The 13928-nt window shown below is 35.5% G+C and overlaps 1 protein-coding gene across 2 annotated transcripts in view; it reads right to left on the minus strand.

Annotated features, from left to right (window-relative positions):
* Positions 1–2047: 2047 nt before the first annotated feature.
* The window catches only part of RSPH3 (radial spoke head 3), a 143133-nt gene continuing 131252 nt past the window's right edge, over positions 2048–13928 (minus strand). For both annotated transcript variants that reach the window (XR_007953663.1, XM_051998019.1), the window contains one exon: positions 2048–3721. The gene's annotated coding sequence lies outside the window, so the exon portion shown is untranslated. The remainder of the gene's footprint in view (positions 3722–13928) is intronic.

Raw genomic sequence — 13928 nt, forward strand, 5'->3', positions numbered from 1 at the left:
GTTACATGCTTCACCAAAATGGAACCATTTTCTACCCTTTTTAAAAAATCCACAAAAACCAAAACCTAAAAACAACTTTTATTAGTGAAAGAAATAATAGATTTTGCTAGGTGGAACTGTGATGGAGTATTGAACTTGGAGTCAGGAAGCCCTGAGTTGGAATCCTGTCTCAGATACTTACTTGCTGTATGACAATGTGCATGTCATCTGACCTCTTTCAACTTCAGTTTCCACAATCTACAAAATGGGTTTAATAATAACCTCATCTAGGGTTTTTGTGAAGATCAAGTGGGATAATATATAAAGTGCTTTACCAACATTAAAGCACTATATAAATGCCATTATTATTATTATCATCTCATGGGAATCAATGAGAGTTGCTTATTAAAAGTGATTAAAGTTACCAGTGCTTGATAATATAGTAGAATAATTTTGTTGTTTGTATGCCATACATAATAGGCAACTATAGCAACACTGTAATGTGGGATTTGTGATAAGCTGTTTATGATTTGTGACATGACTTGGAAGGGATGCCCTCCCCATGACTCATAATATGCAGACTAAGAACATGTTAAGATTTGATTTTTAAACACAACAGAAAAAAAAATTCCTATTTTAAAACTCCATGGTCAACTTGATGAAATGCACAGAAGGAAATTTTTGGCAAACATAGTGGTACCCCAAAGCTTGGGAAGAAAAGCACCATTGATGCTATTCAAAATGGAAGCCCAGCAAATGACAAGTAGCCCTGGAGACCCCCTTGTGTCACTGATCTAATATTGCACTGCTACCTTCCCCACACGTGACAAATATGATGCAGCCAGGGTAGTTATTATGCTGGGTGCAATGCACTATAAGCTCTCACTTTCTGAACAAGCTTTCTTTGGAGAGAGGCAAGAAATGAATTCCAAATATGCTCATATGGCTTAGTGAGAGGAGGGACTGCAAGAAACGGTCTGGTTAGCATTAGGAAAATGGATTGGTAAATGTAGGGAAACCTGTTGACTTTTCTGGGCAGGATTTCAGTAGGACTTAGTTGAACTAGACTCCAAGCCTGTCTGGACACAGCGCTATAACTAGGAATCATTTTACCTGGGGCAAAAACAGTGGAGGGGGAGACAGGTATAGTGAGTAATGTGAACAAAGATTCAATTAAAACAGGAGGATAGTCTATCCTCCAAAGAATCCTGCTTGCTTGAAGGATAAAAGGCATTCGTAGGGCTTGCGGCCTTTAGGAGAAGGGCTCTGTGATGACAGGATCCTAGCTGAGAGTGGGGCTATATGAGGGCATAGTGTCATGTCACAATGGCACAGGCAGGCAGATGACCACGAGGGTAAGGAGCTTCCCTCCTCATTCCCTAAAGAAGCAGGGCAGGTGGATGTCAGCACCCAGGTAAGAGACAACTGATTTGATGGAGGAAGATCTCCAAACGTGATCTCAAGTAATTTTATAAGGGATCCATTCATGTGTTTCATAACCAGGTAATCAAACCAGAAGCAGCAGGACCCGCTTTCTGCCATTTTTCGAAGAAGCCCTGTGAGGTTGCAGAATCAACCTCATGGGACCATTCTCTTGTCTTTCTCTTGAGACATGAAACCATTTGGGGAAAATAAGAACCTCTTCTCTTCTTGAGGTCTCAGAGCTTCTCTGGCTGGTCTCTTACAATATGTTATCACCTCAATGGTCATAAAGTTCTTTATGCTTAAATTAAAATCATTATCTTAAGATCATTGGCTCCATTTAATTTTTTCCTGATGTAAGATAACTGGTTAGTAACCTTATAATTATCTAGGCAGCTAGGGGACTCAGTAAATAGTGTGCTGGACCTAGAGTCAGGTAGATCTAAATTCAAATGTAGCCTTAGATACTTGTTAGCAGTGTTCCATCAGTTTCCTCATCTGTAAAATGGGGATAACAATAACACCCATATGCCAGGGTTGTTAGGATAAAATGAGATAATATTTATATTTGCAAACCTTAAGGTGCTACACAAGTGTTAGCTATTATTATTATTATGTTTAAGAACTGAAAAAGAGAAAAAGATCATCTAGTTCGACTCCTTTATTTCACAGATAAGAAAACTGAGATCAGAAAAAATGATAGTCACAAATGTAGTAAGGGAAAGAAAAAAAATTTTTAATATAAATAAAACAATTCTCCTTCCAATCAAACAACTTCAGAGAGATGGGGTAGAGGATCAGGATAGCACCATTCACTACTGAGGGGCAGGTGAAAGTTGATGGAGGCTAGGAACAGATGAAATGGGGGAGAAAGGGCAGGCTTCTCCATCTCCTTTTGGCTTTCTTTCAGCTCCACCCACTCTGCACTTAGAACTGAACACAGTTGCCTTTTCTATTGTCCCCCAATTCTCAAATTAGGAAATCCCTTATTTTTATTAGGTCTCAAGTTAGCCTTCTTTTGTCCAAGGTAAATAATCTTAGTTCCTTTAACTTTTCCTCCTAGGGCATATGTTCCCATATCTTTGCTATTGCTGCTTTTGTAATACTTCTGACATTTCTCTGAAAAATTTAAAAATGAAAAATTTTTATTGGTACTTTTTTGTTTTTGTATAACATTCATTTCTGAACATATGAATGTGTATATATATATATGTATATATATACACACACATAGAAAAAGGGGAAGAACACATTGGTGAATGTAAGTGATCTAAGAAAAAAAGACATAAACAGAAAATAGAAACAAATTTATTTAAAAAGAAAGAAAAGAGAGAAACAAAGGCCCCATTCTTAAAAATAAAAAAAAAAAAAGACCCAAACTGGATGCAGTACACTAAGAACGCTGTTTAGTAAAGACTATGGTAACATATAGAGTACTGAACCTGGAGTCAAAAAGAGCTATCTAAATTTGTAACCTGTCTCAGTTTTAGTTTTTTTGGTCTCATTTCTTCAACTTTAAAATTGAGGAGTTTGGATTTGGTGACCTCTAAGGTCCTTTTCAGCTCTAAATCTGTGCTAAACATTTACTGATATTTTAAGACCATACTCCTTTCACTAATCTAAATATCACATTAGTTAAACAAGCACTAATTTTCATTTTTAATAGTATTTTATTTTTCCATATACATGTACAGATAGTTTTCAACATTCATTTTTGTAATACTTTGTGTTCTATATTTTTCTCCCTTCCTCCTTTATCTCCTTCCTCTCCAAGACAGCAAGCAATCTGATATAGATTTTAAATATATTTACATATTTGTCATATTGTGCAAAAAAAAAAAAAACTGATCAAAAGGGAAAAATCATGAGAAACAAAAACAAAAAACAACAAGCAAACAAACAATAACAACAACAAAAAGATGAAAACACCATGCTTCACTCCACATTCAGTCTCCATAGTTTTTTCTCTAGATATGGAGGGCATTTTTCATCTCAATCTATTGGAATTGCTTTGAATCATCGCATAAGCACTAAATTTCTAGCTGTTAATTCCACTCACTTAATTCAACAGATCTTTATTAAGGACTCTCTATATGCTAGGTATATAGTAGGTATTGGGGAGATGGGAAGATAAAAATGAGACTGTCCTTTTCCTCAACAAGTTTAAATTCTGCTAGGGGTTGGGAGCACAATGCAATACATATACTCATAGATAAATACAAAACATGCATAAAAATATGTGATTTTAGTTGAAGTGAAGATTGTTAAATGTTTTTCAACTCCCTTGTTTCACAAAGTCCTGAAGTTTTGAGTTTCCACACTGTTCAAAAAAAGAAAGAAATAGAAATTATTTATGACAATAATAAACTAATTTTACATATGCTTGTATCTTAAGTTATAGCAATTTTAGATATCAAAAAAATATATAGATACTTTTCTCTTCTTTACTGACATTTTAATATAGGTGAAATCCTGATAATCAGGCCCAGTTTCCTATTAGTGTTCCATTAAACTCTTACACTTAGTTAAAATTAATTATAAAAATCTTAATTAAATGAATCGGCTCTTAAATATGATGGTACAACTCTTTTGCTCTTCCACTTAGTCTGGTGTGGGTGTTCCAATTTTGTGCAATTTTATTACAACTTTCACTACTTTGTTATATAGTCTAGTACTATGCTCCACTTTTCTTGACTTATTCTCCATTTGTGAACTTATCATTATTTAAATGAAACTTTACTGATTTCACATGCATGAATTTTCTGTGTATGGTATAATGGTGACAGAGACCCTTGCCATGAAGGCAGAAAGGCCAGCAGTGATACCAGTTTTGTCCCTTCCTCTGGAATGTCACTAGCACGTTATAGAGATTTATTAGAGACTTTTGGTAATTTTTATAACTTGGTTCTAGTCACTGAAGAATGATGGAAATGATGGAATTGGAGGAAAAAATGAAAATAAGTTCAAAGTTTAAATTCAACCTCAAGAACACTCAATGATAGGTGCTGTTTGGAGATATCCTATTTGAACTCTAAAAATGATTTTTATGTCAATTCAGCACTAGTAGTAGATGTTGGAGGATGCAGCAATAGTGGCAGCTTTTAGCCCAGTAAGTAGGGTCAGACAAATGGTCAAAAAGAGATTAAAGGGGGGTCTTTTGCTTAGACCAGGTGCAGCTGGTACTGACTGGCAACTCTATTGTCCATACAATTCCGTGTCTCAGTTCCAGGATGGAGAGGAGCTCCATTGGTCACAAGCGACCAAGGGCTCTTATTTCAGTTCCAAGGCAGAGAGAAGTGCTAGTATTTGCAACTGCAGGTGAGAAAGGGACTGGTTAAGAGTTCTAAGGCCAAGAGAAATGCTAATGTGACTGTAGGGGGGAACAGGAGCTTTTCCTGGGTAAAGACCAGAGCACAGACTAGGAGAACAGTGACCATACCTCTCCCTGGATCACACCACCTTGGAAACATCAAAAACTTATGGACCCCAAAACTTGCTCTGAAAAAAACAGCATGAAAAAGCCTGAATCTTAGGACAATACCTCTCTAGCTCTAGGTGATCAAAGATCAACTTTAGCAGAAAGTTAAAAGTCAAGAAATAAGTTGGAAAAATGAGCAAACAACCAGAAAGGAACTTGACCATGAAAAGCGATTATGATGGCAGAGAATATACAATCTCAGGAAACAACAATATGAAAACAGCTAAGTGTAAAGCCTCAAAGGAAAATGCTAATTTGGATATAAGCCCAAAAAGGATTTCTGGAAGTGTTAAAGAGATAGATTGGTAGAGGAAAAATTGAGAAAAGAAATGAGAATGACAAGAAAATTATGAAAAAAGAATTAATAGCTTGGTAACAGAGGCATAAAAATACTAAGAAATTAACACCTTAAAAAACTGAATTGGCCTAATGGTGGAGGAGTTATAAAATTTCACTGAAAAAAGAACTCCTTAAAAAGCAAAATAGGCTAAATGTACATGAAGAGGTATAAAAGTTCATAGAAGAAAATAATTATAAATTAGCATTGAGCAAATGGAAGATAATGACTCTATGACTGAGAAATATTTTAAAAAGTGAAAAGAATGAACAAAAGTAGAATAAAATATGAAACATTTCACTATAAAAATAACTGACCTGGAAAATAGATTAAAGAGATATAACAAGAATTATCGGACACCTGAAAACCATGATTAAAAAAAAGAGCCCAGATATCATCTTTCAAATATCTAGGAAACTGAGTCAAATTATAAAACAAGAGCCATTCTTCAATTGGTAGTCAAAAGATATAAACAGGCAGTTTCCAGGAGAAGGAATTAAAGCTATCTATAGTCATACAAAAAAAAATGCTAAATCTCTATTGATTAGAAAAACACAAATTGAAACTCTGAATGAAACACATTAATACTTATCAAGAATGACAAATGATGGAGGGTAAAAGAGAAAACAGGTACACAAGTGATGTTGGTATAGTTGAAAACTGGTTCAATCATTTTGGAGAACAATTTGGAACTATGCCCAAAGGGCTGTAAAATTGTGCATACCCTTTGACCAGTAATACCACTACTAGCTCTGTACCCCTAAAGAAGTCAAGAAAAAAAAAACCTATCTGTACAAAAATATTTATAGCAGCTCTTTTTGTGGCATATAACTGTAATGGAGTAATATTATCTTGTAAGAAATGATGAGAAAGATGGTTTCAGAAAACACATGAGAAGACTCAAGTGAATTGATGCAAAGTGAAATGAGCACAACTAGGAGATTATTGTATACAGTATATACAGTAGTAATACTATTGTTAATGTTAATCAAGTAGGCAAGACTTAGCTACTCTGATCTACATAATAAAGTAAGACAATTCCAAAGAACTCATGCTAAAAAATACAATCAATCTCTAGAGAGAAAAAGGATGAACTCTGAGTACAAATAGAAACATCATTTTCTCACCTTACTTTTCTTTCTTTTTTATGATGTGGCTAATATAGAAATATGTTTTATTTTAAAAAATTTTTTAAAAATAATTATAACTTTTTATTGACAGAGCCCATTTCTGGGTAATTTTTTTTAACAACATTATCCCTTGCACTCACTTCTGTTCTGACTTTTCCCCTCCCTTTCTTCACCCCCTCCCCCAGATGGCAAGCAGTCCTATACATGTTAAATATGTCACAGTATATCCTAGATACAATATATGTTTGCAAGCTGAACAGTTCTCTTGCTGCACAGGAAGAATTAGATTCAAAAGGTAAAAATAACTCGAAAAGAAAATCAAAAATGCAAACAGTTTACATTCATTTCCCAGTGTTCTTTCTTTGGGTGTAGCTACTTCTGTCCATCATTCATCAATTGAAACTGAGTTAAATCTTCTCTTTGTCCAAGAAATTCACTTCCATCAGAATACATGCTCATACAGTATTGTTGTTAAAGTATATAATGATCTCTGGTTCTGCTCATTTCACTTAGCATCAGTTCATTTAAGTCTCTCCAAGCCTCTCTGTATTCATCCTGCTGGTCATTTCTTACAGGACAATAATATTCCATGACACTCATATACCACAATTTATTCAACCATTCTCCAATTGATGGGCATCTATTCATTTTCCAGTTTCTAACCACTACAAACAGGGCTGCCACAAACATTTTGGCACATACAGGTCCCTTTCCCTTCTTTAGTATCTCTTTGGGGTATAAGCCCAGTAGTAGCACTTCTGGATCAAAGGGTATGTACAGTTTGATAACTTTTTGGGCATAATTCCAGATTGCTCTCCAGAAGGGTTGGATTCATTCACAACTCCACCAACAATGCATTAGTGTCCCAGTTTTCCCGCATCCCCTCCAACATTCATCATTATTTTTTCCTGTCATCTTAGCCAATCTGACAGGTGTGTAGTGGTATCTCAGAGTTGTCTTAATTTGCATTTCTCTGATCAATAATGATTTGGAACACTCTTTCATATGAGTGGTGATAGTTTCAATTTCATCATCTGAAAATTGTCTGTTCATATCCTTTGACCATTTATCAATTGGAGAATAGCTTGATTTCTTATAAATTTGAGTCAGTTCTCTATATATTTTGGAAATGCGGCCTTTATCAGAACCTTTAACTGTGAAGATGTTTTCCCAGTTTGTTGCTTCCCTTCTAATCTTGTTTGCATTAGTTTTGTTTGTACAAAGGCTTTTTAATTTGATGTAATCAAAATTTTCTATTTTGTGATCAGTAATGGTCTCTAGTTCATCTTTGGTCACAAATTTCTTTCTCCTCCTCAAGTCTGAGAGATAAATTATCCTATGTTCCTCTAATTTATTTATAATCTCGTTCTTTATGCCTAGGTCATGGACCCATTTTGATCTTATCTTGGTATATGGTGTTAAGTGTGGGTCCATGCCTAATTTCTGCCATACTAATTTCCAGTTATCCCAGCAGTTTTTATCAAATAATGAATTCTTATCCCAAAAGTTAGGATCTTTGGGTTTGTCAAACACTAGATTGCTATAGTTGACTATTCTGTCTTGTGAATCTAACCTTTTCCACTGAACAAGTAATCTATTTCTTAGCCAATACCAAATGGTTTTGGTGACTGCTGCTTTATAATATAATTTTAGATCAGGTACAGCTAGGCCACCTTCATTTGATTTTTTTTTTTCATTAATTCCCTTGAGATTCTCGACTTTTTATTGTTCCATATGAATTTTGTTGTTATTTTTTCTAGATCATTAAAATATTTTCTTGGAAGTCTGATTGGTATAGCACTAAATAAATAGATTAGTTTAGGAAGTATTGTCATCTTTATTATATTCGCTCGGCCTATCCAAGAGCACTTAATATTTTTCCAATTATTTAAGTCTGACTTTATTTGTGTGGAGACTTTTTTGTAATTTTGCTAATATAATTTCTGACTTTCCTTTGGTAGATAGATTCCCAAATATTTTATGCTATCAACAGTTATTCTGAATGGAATTTCTCTTTGTATCTCTTGCTGTTGGGTTTTGTTGGTGATGTATAAAAATGCTGAGCATTTATGGGGATTTATTTTGTATCCAGCTACTTTGCTAAAATTATGAATTATTTCTAATAGCTTTTTAGTAGAATCTCTGGGGTTCTCTAGGTATACCATCATATCATCTGCAAAGAGTGATAGTTTGGTGTCCTCATTGCCTACTCTAATTCCTTTAATATCTTTCTCTACTCTTATTGCAGAGGCTAGTGTTTCTAATACGATATTATTTAATATCGATATTAATAATACGATATTAAATAATAATGGTGATAGTGGGCAACCTTGCTTCAGTCCAGATCTTACTGGGAAAGGTTCCAGTTTTTCCCTATTGCATATGATGCTTACTGATGGTTTTAAATATATGCTCCTGACTATTTTAAGGAAAAGTCCATTTATTCCTATGCTCTCTAGTGTTTTTATTAGGAATGGATGTTGGATTTTATCAAATGCTTTTTCTGCATCCATTGAGATGATCATATGGTTTTTGTTTGTTTGGTTATTGATATAGTCAATTATGCTAATAGTTTTCCTAATATTGAACCAGCCCTGCATTCCTGGTATAAATCCTACTTGGTCATAGTGTATTATCCTGGGGATGATTTTCTGTAATCTTTTTGCTAATATTTTATTTAAGATTTTAGCATCAATATTCATTAGGGAGATTGGTCTATAATTTTCTTTCTCTGTTTTCAGCCTACCTGGTTTAGATATCAGTACTATGTCTGTGTTGTAAAAGGACTTTGGTAGGACTCCTTCAATCCCTAATTTTTCAAATAGTTTATTTAGCATTGGAGTTAATTGTTCTTTAAATGTTTGATAGAATTCACATGTAAATCCATCTGGTCCTGGGGATTTTTTCTTAGGGAATTGATTGATAGTTTGTTCTATTTCTTTTTCTGAGATGGGACTATTTAGGATATTTACTTCTTCCTCTTAGTTTGGGCAAGCTATATTTTTGGAGGTATTCTTTTATTTCATTTAAGTTGTTGAATTTATTGGCATAAAGTTGGGCAAAGTAACTCCTAATTATTGCTCTAATTTCCTCTTCATTAGTGGTGAGTTCTCCCTTTTCATTTTTAAGACTAACAATTTGATTTTCCTCTTTCCTTTTTTTAATCAGATTTACTAAGGGTTTATCTATTTTGTTGGTTTTTTCATAGAACCAACTCTTAGTTTTATTAATTAATTCAATAGTTTTTTTACTTTCAATTTTATTGATCTCTCCTTTTATTTTAGAATTTCAAGTTTAGTGTTTGACTGGGGGTTTTTAATTTGTTCCTTTTCTAGCATTTTTAGTTGCAAGCCCAATTCATTGACCTTCTCTTTCTCTATTTTATACAAATAGGCCTCTAGAGATATGAAATTTCCCCTTATTACCGCTTTGGCTGCATCCCATACATTTTGGTATGATGTCTCATTATTATCGTTTTCTTGAGTGAAGTTATTAATTATGTCTATGATTTGCTGTTTCACCCAATCATTCTTTAGTATGATTTAATAAATCATTATTTAGTTTCCAATTATTTTTTGGTCTACTTTCCCCTGGCTTTTTGTTGAATGTAATTTTCATTGCATCGTGGTCTGAAAAGGATGCATTTACTATTTCTGCTTTACTGCATTTGAGTTTGAGGTTTTTACGTCCTAATATATGGTCAATTTTTGTATAGGTTCCATGAACTGCTGAAAAGAGAGTGTACTCCTTTCTGTCTCCATTACATTTTCTCCAGAGATCTATCATATCTAACTTTTCTAGTATTCTATTTACCTCTTTGACTTCTTTCTTTGTGGTTTGATTTATCTAATTCTGAGAGTGCAAGGTTGAGATCTTCCACTATTATAGTTTTGCTGTCTATTTCTTCTTACAGCTCTCTTAATTTCTCTTTTAAGAATTTAGATGCTACACCACTTGGTGCATATATGTTTAATATAGATAGTGCTTCATTATCCATGCTACCCTTTAGCAAGATATAGTGCCCTTCCTTATCTCTTTTAATTATATCAATTTTTGCTTTAGCTTGATCTGAGATCAGGATGGCTACCCTTGATTTTTTGACTTTACCTGAAGCATAGTAGATTTTGCTCCAAACTTTTACCTTTAACCTGCATGTATCTCCCTGCTTCAGGTGTGTTTCCTGTAAACAACATCTTGTAGAATCCTGGCTTTTAATCCATTCTGCTAACCGCTTTCTCTTTATGGGGGGTTTACCCCGTTCACATTTATGGTTAGAATGACCAATTCTGTATTACTTGCCATCTTGTTAACCCCGGTTTATGCTTTTCTCCTTTCTTTCCCCGTTCCCCCCCTTCCCAGTATTAAGCTTGTGAGCACCACTTGCTTCTCACAGCCCTCCCTTTTTAGTATCCCTCCCCCCGCCTTAGAGTTCCTCCCCCTATCTTGCCCTTTCCCTCCCAGTTTCCTTTTTCCTTCCACTTAGCTTATTCCTTCCCTTTTCACTTTTCCCTTCTCACTTTTCAATGAGGTGGGAGAAGTTTCACCATAGATTGAATATGTCTAAAATTTTTCTCTTATAGCCAATTCTGAAGGCAGTAAGATACCCACTATATTCACCCCCCTCCATTCTTTCTCTCAGATATAATAGGTTTCCTTTGCCTCTTCATGAGATGTAGTACCCGCACTTTACCCTTTTTCTGGTAGAATGTCCTTTCCACATCTAATTTCTAGAACAAGGTATACATGTATTCTTTATACATCTTTATAGCCAAAATATAGTTCCCAAGATTAATCTTTACTTTTTTAGGTTTCTCTTGATTTTATGTTTGTAGATCAAACTTTTTGTTAAGTTCTGGCTTTTTCATCAAAAATAGGTGAAATTCGCTTACTTCATTGAATGTCCATCTTCTTCCCTGGAAAAAGATGCTCATTCTTGCTGGGTAAGTTATTTTTGGTTGCATCCCAAGTTCCTTAGCCTTTTGGAATATCATATTCCAGGCCCTTCGATCCTTTAATGTGGATGCTGCTAGATCCTGGGTGATCCTTATTGTGGCTCCTTGATACTTGAATTGGGTTTTTCTAGCTGCTTGCAGTATTTTTTCCTTCATCTGAGGGTTCTGGCATTTGGCCACTATATTTCTTGGTGTTTTGATTTTAAGATCCCTTTCAGTAGGGGATCAATGAATTCTTTCAATGTCTATTTTATCCTCTGTTCCTATGACTTCTGGGCAGTTCTCTTTGATAATTTCCTGGAAAATAGTGTCCAGGCTCTTTTTTTCATCATGTTTTTCTGGAAGTCCAATGATTCTCAGATTGTCTCTCCTGGATCTGTTTTCCAGGTCTGTTGTCTTCCCCAGAATGTATTTCACATTCTTTTCCATTGTTTGATTTTTTTGGATTTGCTTGACTGATTCTTCTTGTCTCCTTGAGTCATTCAATTCCATTTGTTCGAACCTGATTTTCAATGAAGTATTTTCTTCACTCACTTTTTAAAAATCTTTTTCTAATTGTCCCATTGAGTTCTTTTGTTCTATGGAATTTTTTCCATTTTGCCAATTTTGTTTTTTAGAGAGCTGTTTTCTGTTTCCAGTTCACCAATCCTATTTTTCAAGGATTTTATTTCTTTATCCAGTCTCTCTTTAACTGAGTTCTCCAGGCTCTTTTGTCAAGCCTCCCTCTCCTTTTCCCAAGCCTCCCTCTCCTTTTGCCAAGCCTCACTCTGCTTTTCCCATTTTTCTTCTAGCTCCCTTGTGAGAGCCTTTTTAATTTCCTCCATGAGATTCATCTGTGCTGAGGAACAGATGATCTCCTCCTTTGGGGATTTACCTGGAGACTGTCTGTTTTTAGTCTCCTCAGGGTTTAGAGTCTGCTCTCTATCTGTATAGAAGCTGTCAAGGGTTAAAGTCCTCTTCAATTTTTTGCTCATTTTGTCAGAGAATCAAAGACAAACTAGCAAAGAAAAAAAAGAAAAAAAAACCCTAAATGGAGGCTGCTTTCTTTGGGGGAGGGGCTGGGTGGTGTTACTGAGCTTCCTCTACAGACTGCAGGGGGCAGCAGTGAGGCACTAGCAGGACTGTGCTGCGCCTGCACTCTGAGATCCCAGAGCATGCTGAGTCACTGTGGGGGGGGGGGGGGGCCAGGTCCCGAGAGACTCCAGCTGTTTGGGGTTGTATTCTTCAGCCCCGGTGTTTTTAGCTTCTCTGCTGGGCTGCTGACTTGCTGCCGGAGCAAAGTATCCAGTCCTGTAGCGAAGCTCTCCCCACAGAGACGGCTGTGATCACGCCCCACCCCCTATCCGGTCTGCTCCCGTGCTCTCAGTGCCTCTGCCTGCCCGCAGCCTGCCTCCAAACTAAAACCATCCCCGCCCTCGAACAAAAACAGACCTTTCCTGGCGAGTCTCAAGGATGTCTTCTCTTTATAACTATTTGTGGGGTTTTTTTCAGTCAGGCATTAATTCAGAGGCTTGTCATGAAATGGATAGTGAGAGAAAATGCGGAGCTTACACAGCTGTGTGCCTCCTCTCTGCCTTCTTGGCCAGAAGTCCCCCCAATTGATAGATTATTGCTTGCCTTCTCAGTGGGTAGGAAAGAGGTGGGAGGGAAGGAAGAGAACTTGAAACTCAATTTTTTTCCCTAAAAGTAATATTTAAAAATACTTTTTTAAAAAAATGAAGTTTTTTGGCTAAAATCAAAGCCAAAACAAGTCAATACAGTACCGTGTTTCAATTTAAGACATAGATAAGAGTCCAACAAACATGTTCTGTCTTCTTTTAATGTTTTATTTTGATGTAATAAAACATAGACCAAACATGGTGAATATCTTTCCTTTCTCAACTTATATCTTTCAGTTACAATAACATTGATTATAGGCAAGGTACAGACTGCGTATGCAAGCATTGAAGGGTACTTCCTAATGTGACTTTTAAATAAATACACAGTTTAAATGAAATAAAAACGCACTCCTCATGGTACATAGGTTTTTTTTTTTTTTTTTTTTTTGGTCTGTCCAGTAATGTGATTTTATCAGGAAAATTTAAAGCCTCTGGTAGACAGTGCTATATGGTGATATAGTTTTCAAATGCAGTGAGACGTTTGTTGTTCTATCTTCTGCAGAACAATAAGTCAGGGTTTTCCAGAAATACTAAAACTAAAAAAAGGATCAATTAGTCAACAGCAGAGAAGTCTAATGTAGATTTCAAAGTAAAGAGGTTTAAAAGGAATCAGCAGGCATACTACCAGAAGCTTCAGTAATGCTTGTGTCAGTCTGACACAATCTTACCTCCATAAAGCTACATTCTCTTAGAAAATTGTTTTGACATGTCTTTATGGTTATGGGAAAGATCTGCTGCTTCCTCTAACTCACTCCCATTGATGAGGCTGTAGACCTGTTCCTAGTTAAATAGGTTTAAGCTTATAAAAGAACAAGAATGAAAAGGATCTTAGAATTTTATGGAGAGAGAAATAATAAATAAGAACCAATAGTATTTGTACTTCCTCCAAGTCTTATTTTTTTCTATACATGCATTTAATTGGTACAAGTGATAATAAACCTCTAGACCATGAGGTGAAGACAATCACTGAAG

Source organism: Antechinus flavipes, chromosome 4 (assembly GCF_016432865.1).
Source record: "Antechinus flavipes isolate AdamAnt ecotype Samford, QLD, Australia chromosome 4, AdamAnt_v2, whole genome shotgun sequence".
Classification (NCBI taxonomy): domain Eukaryota; kingdom Metazoa; phylum Chordata; class Mammalia; order Dasyuromorphia; family Dasyuridae; genus Antechinus; species Antechinus flavipes.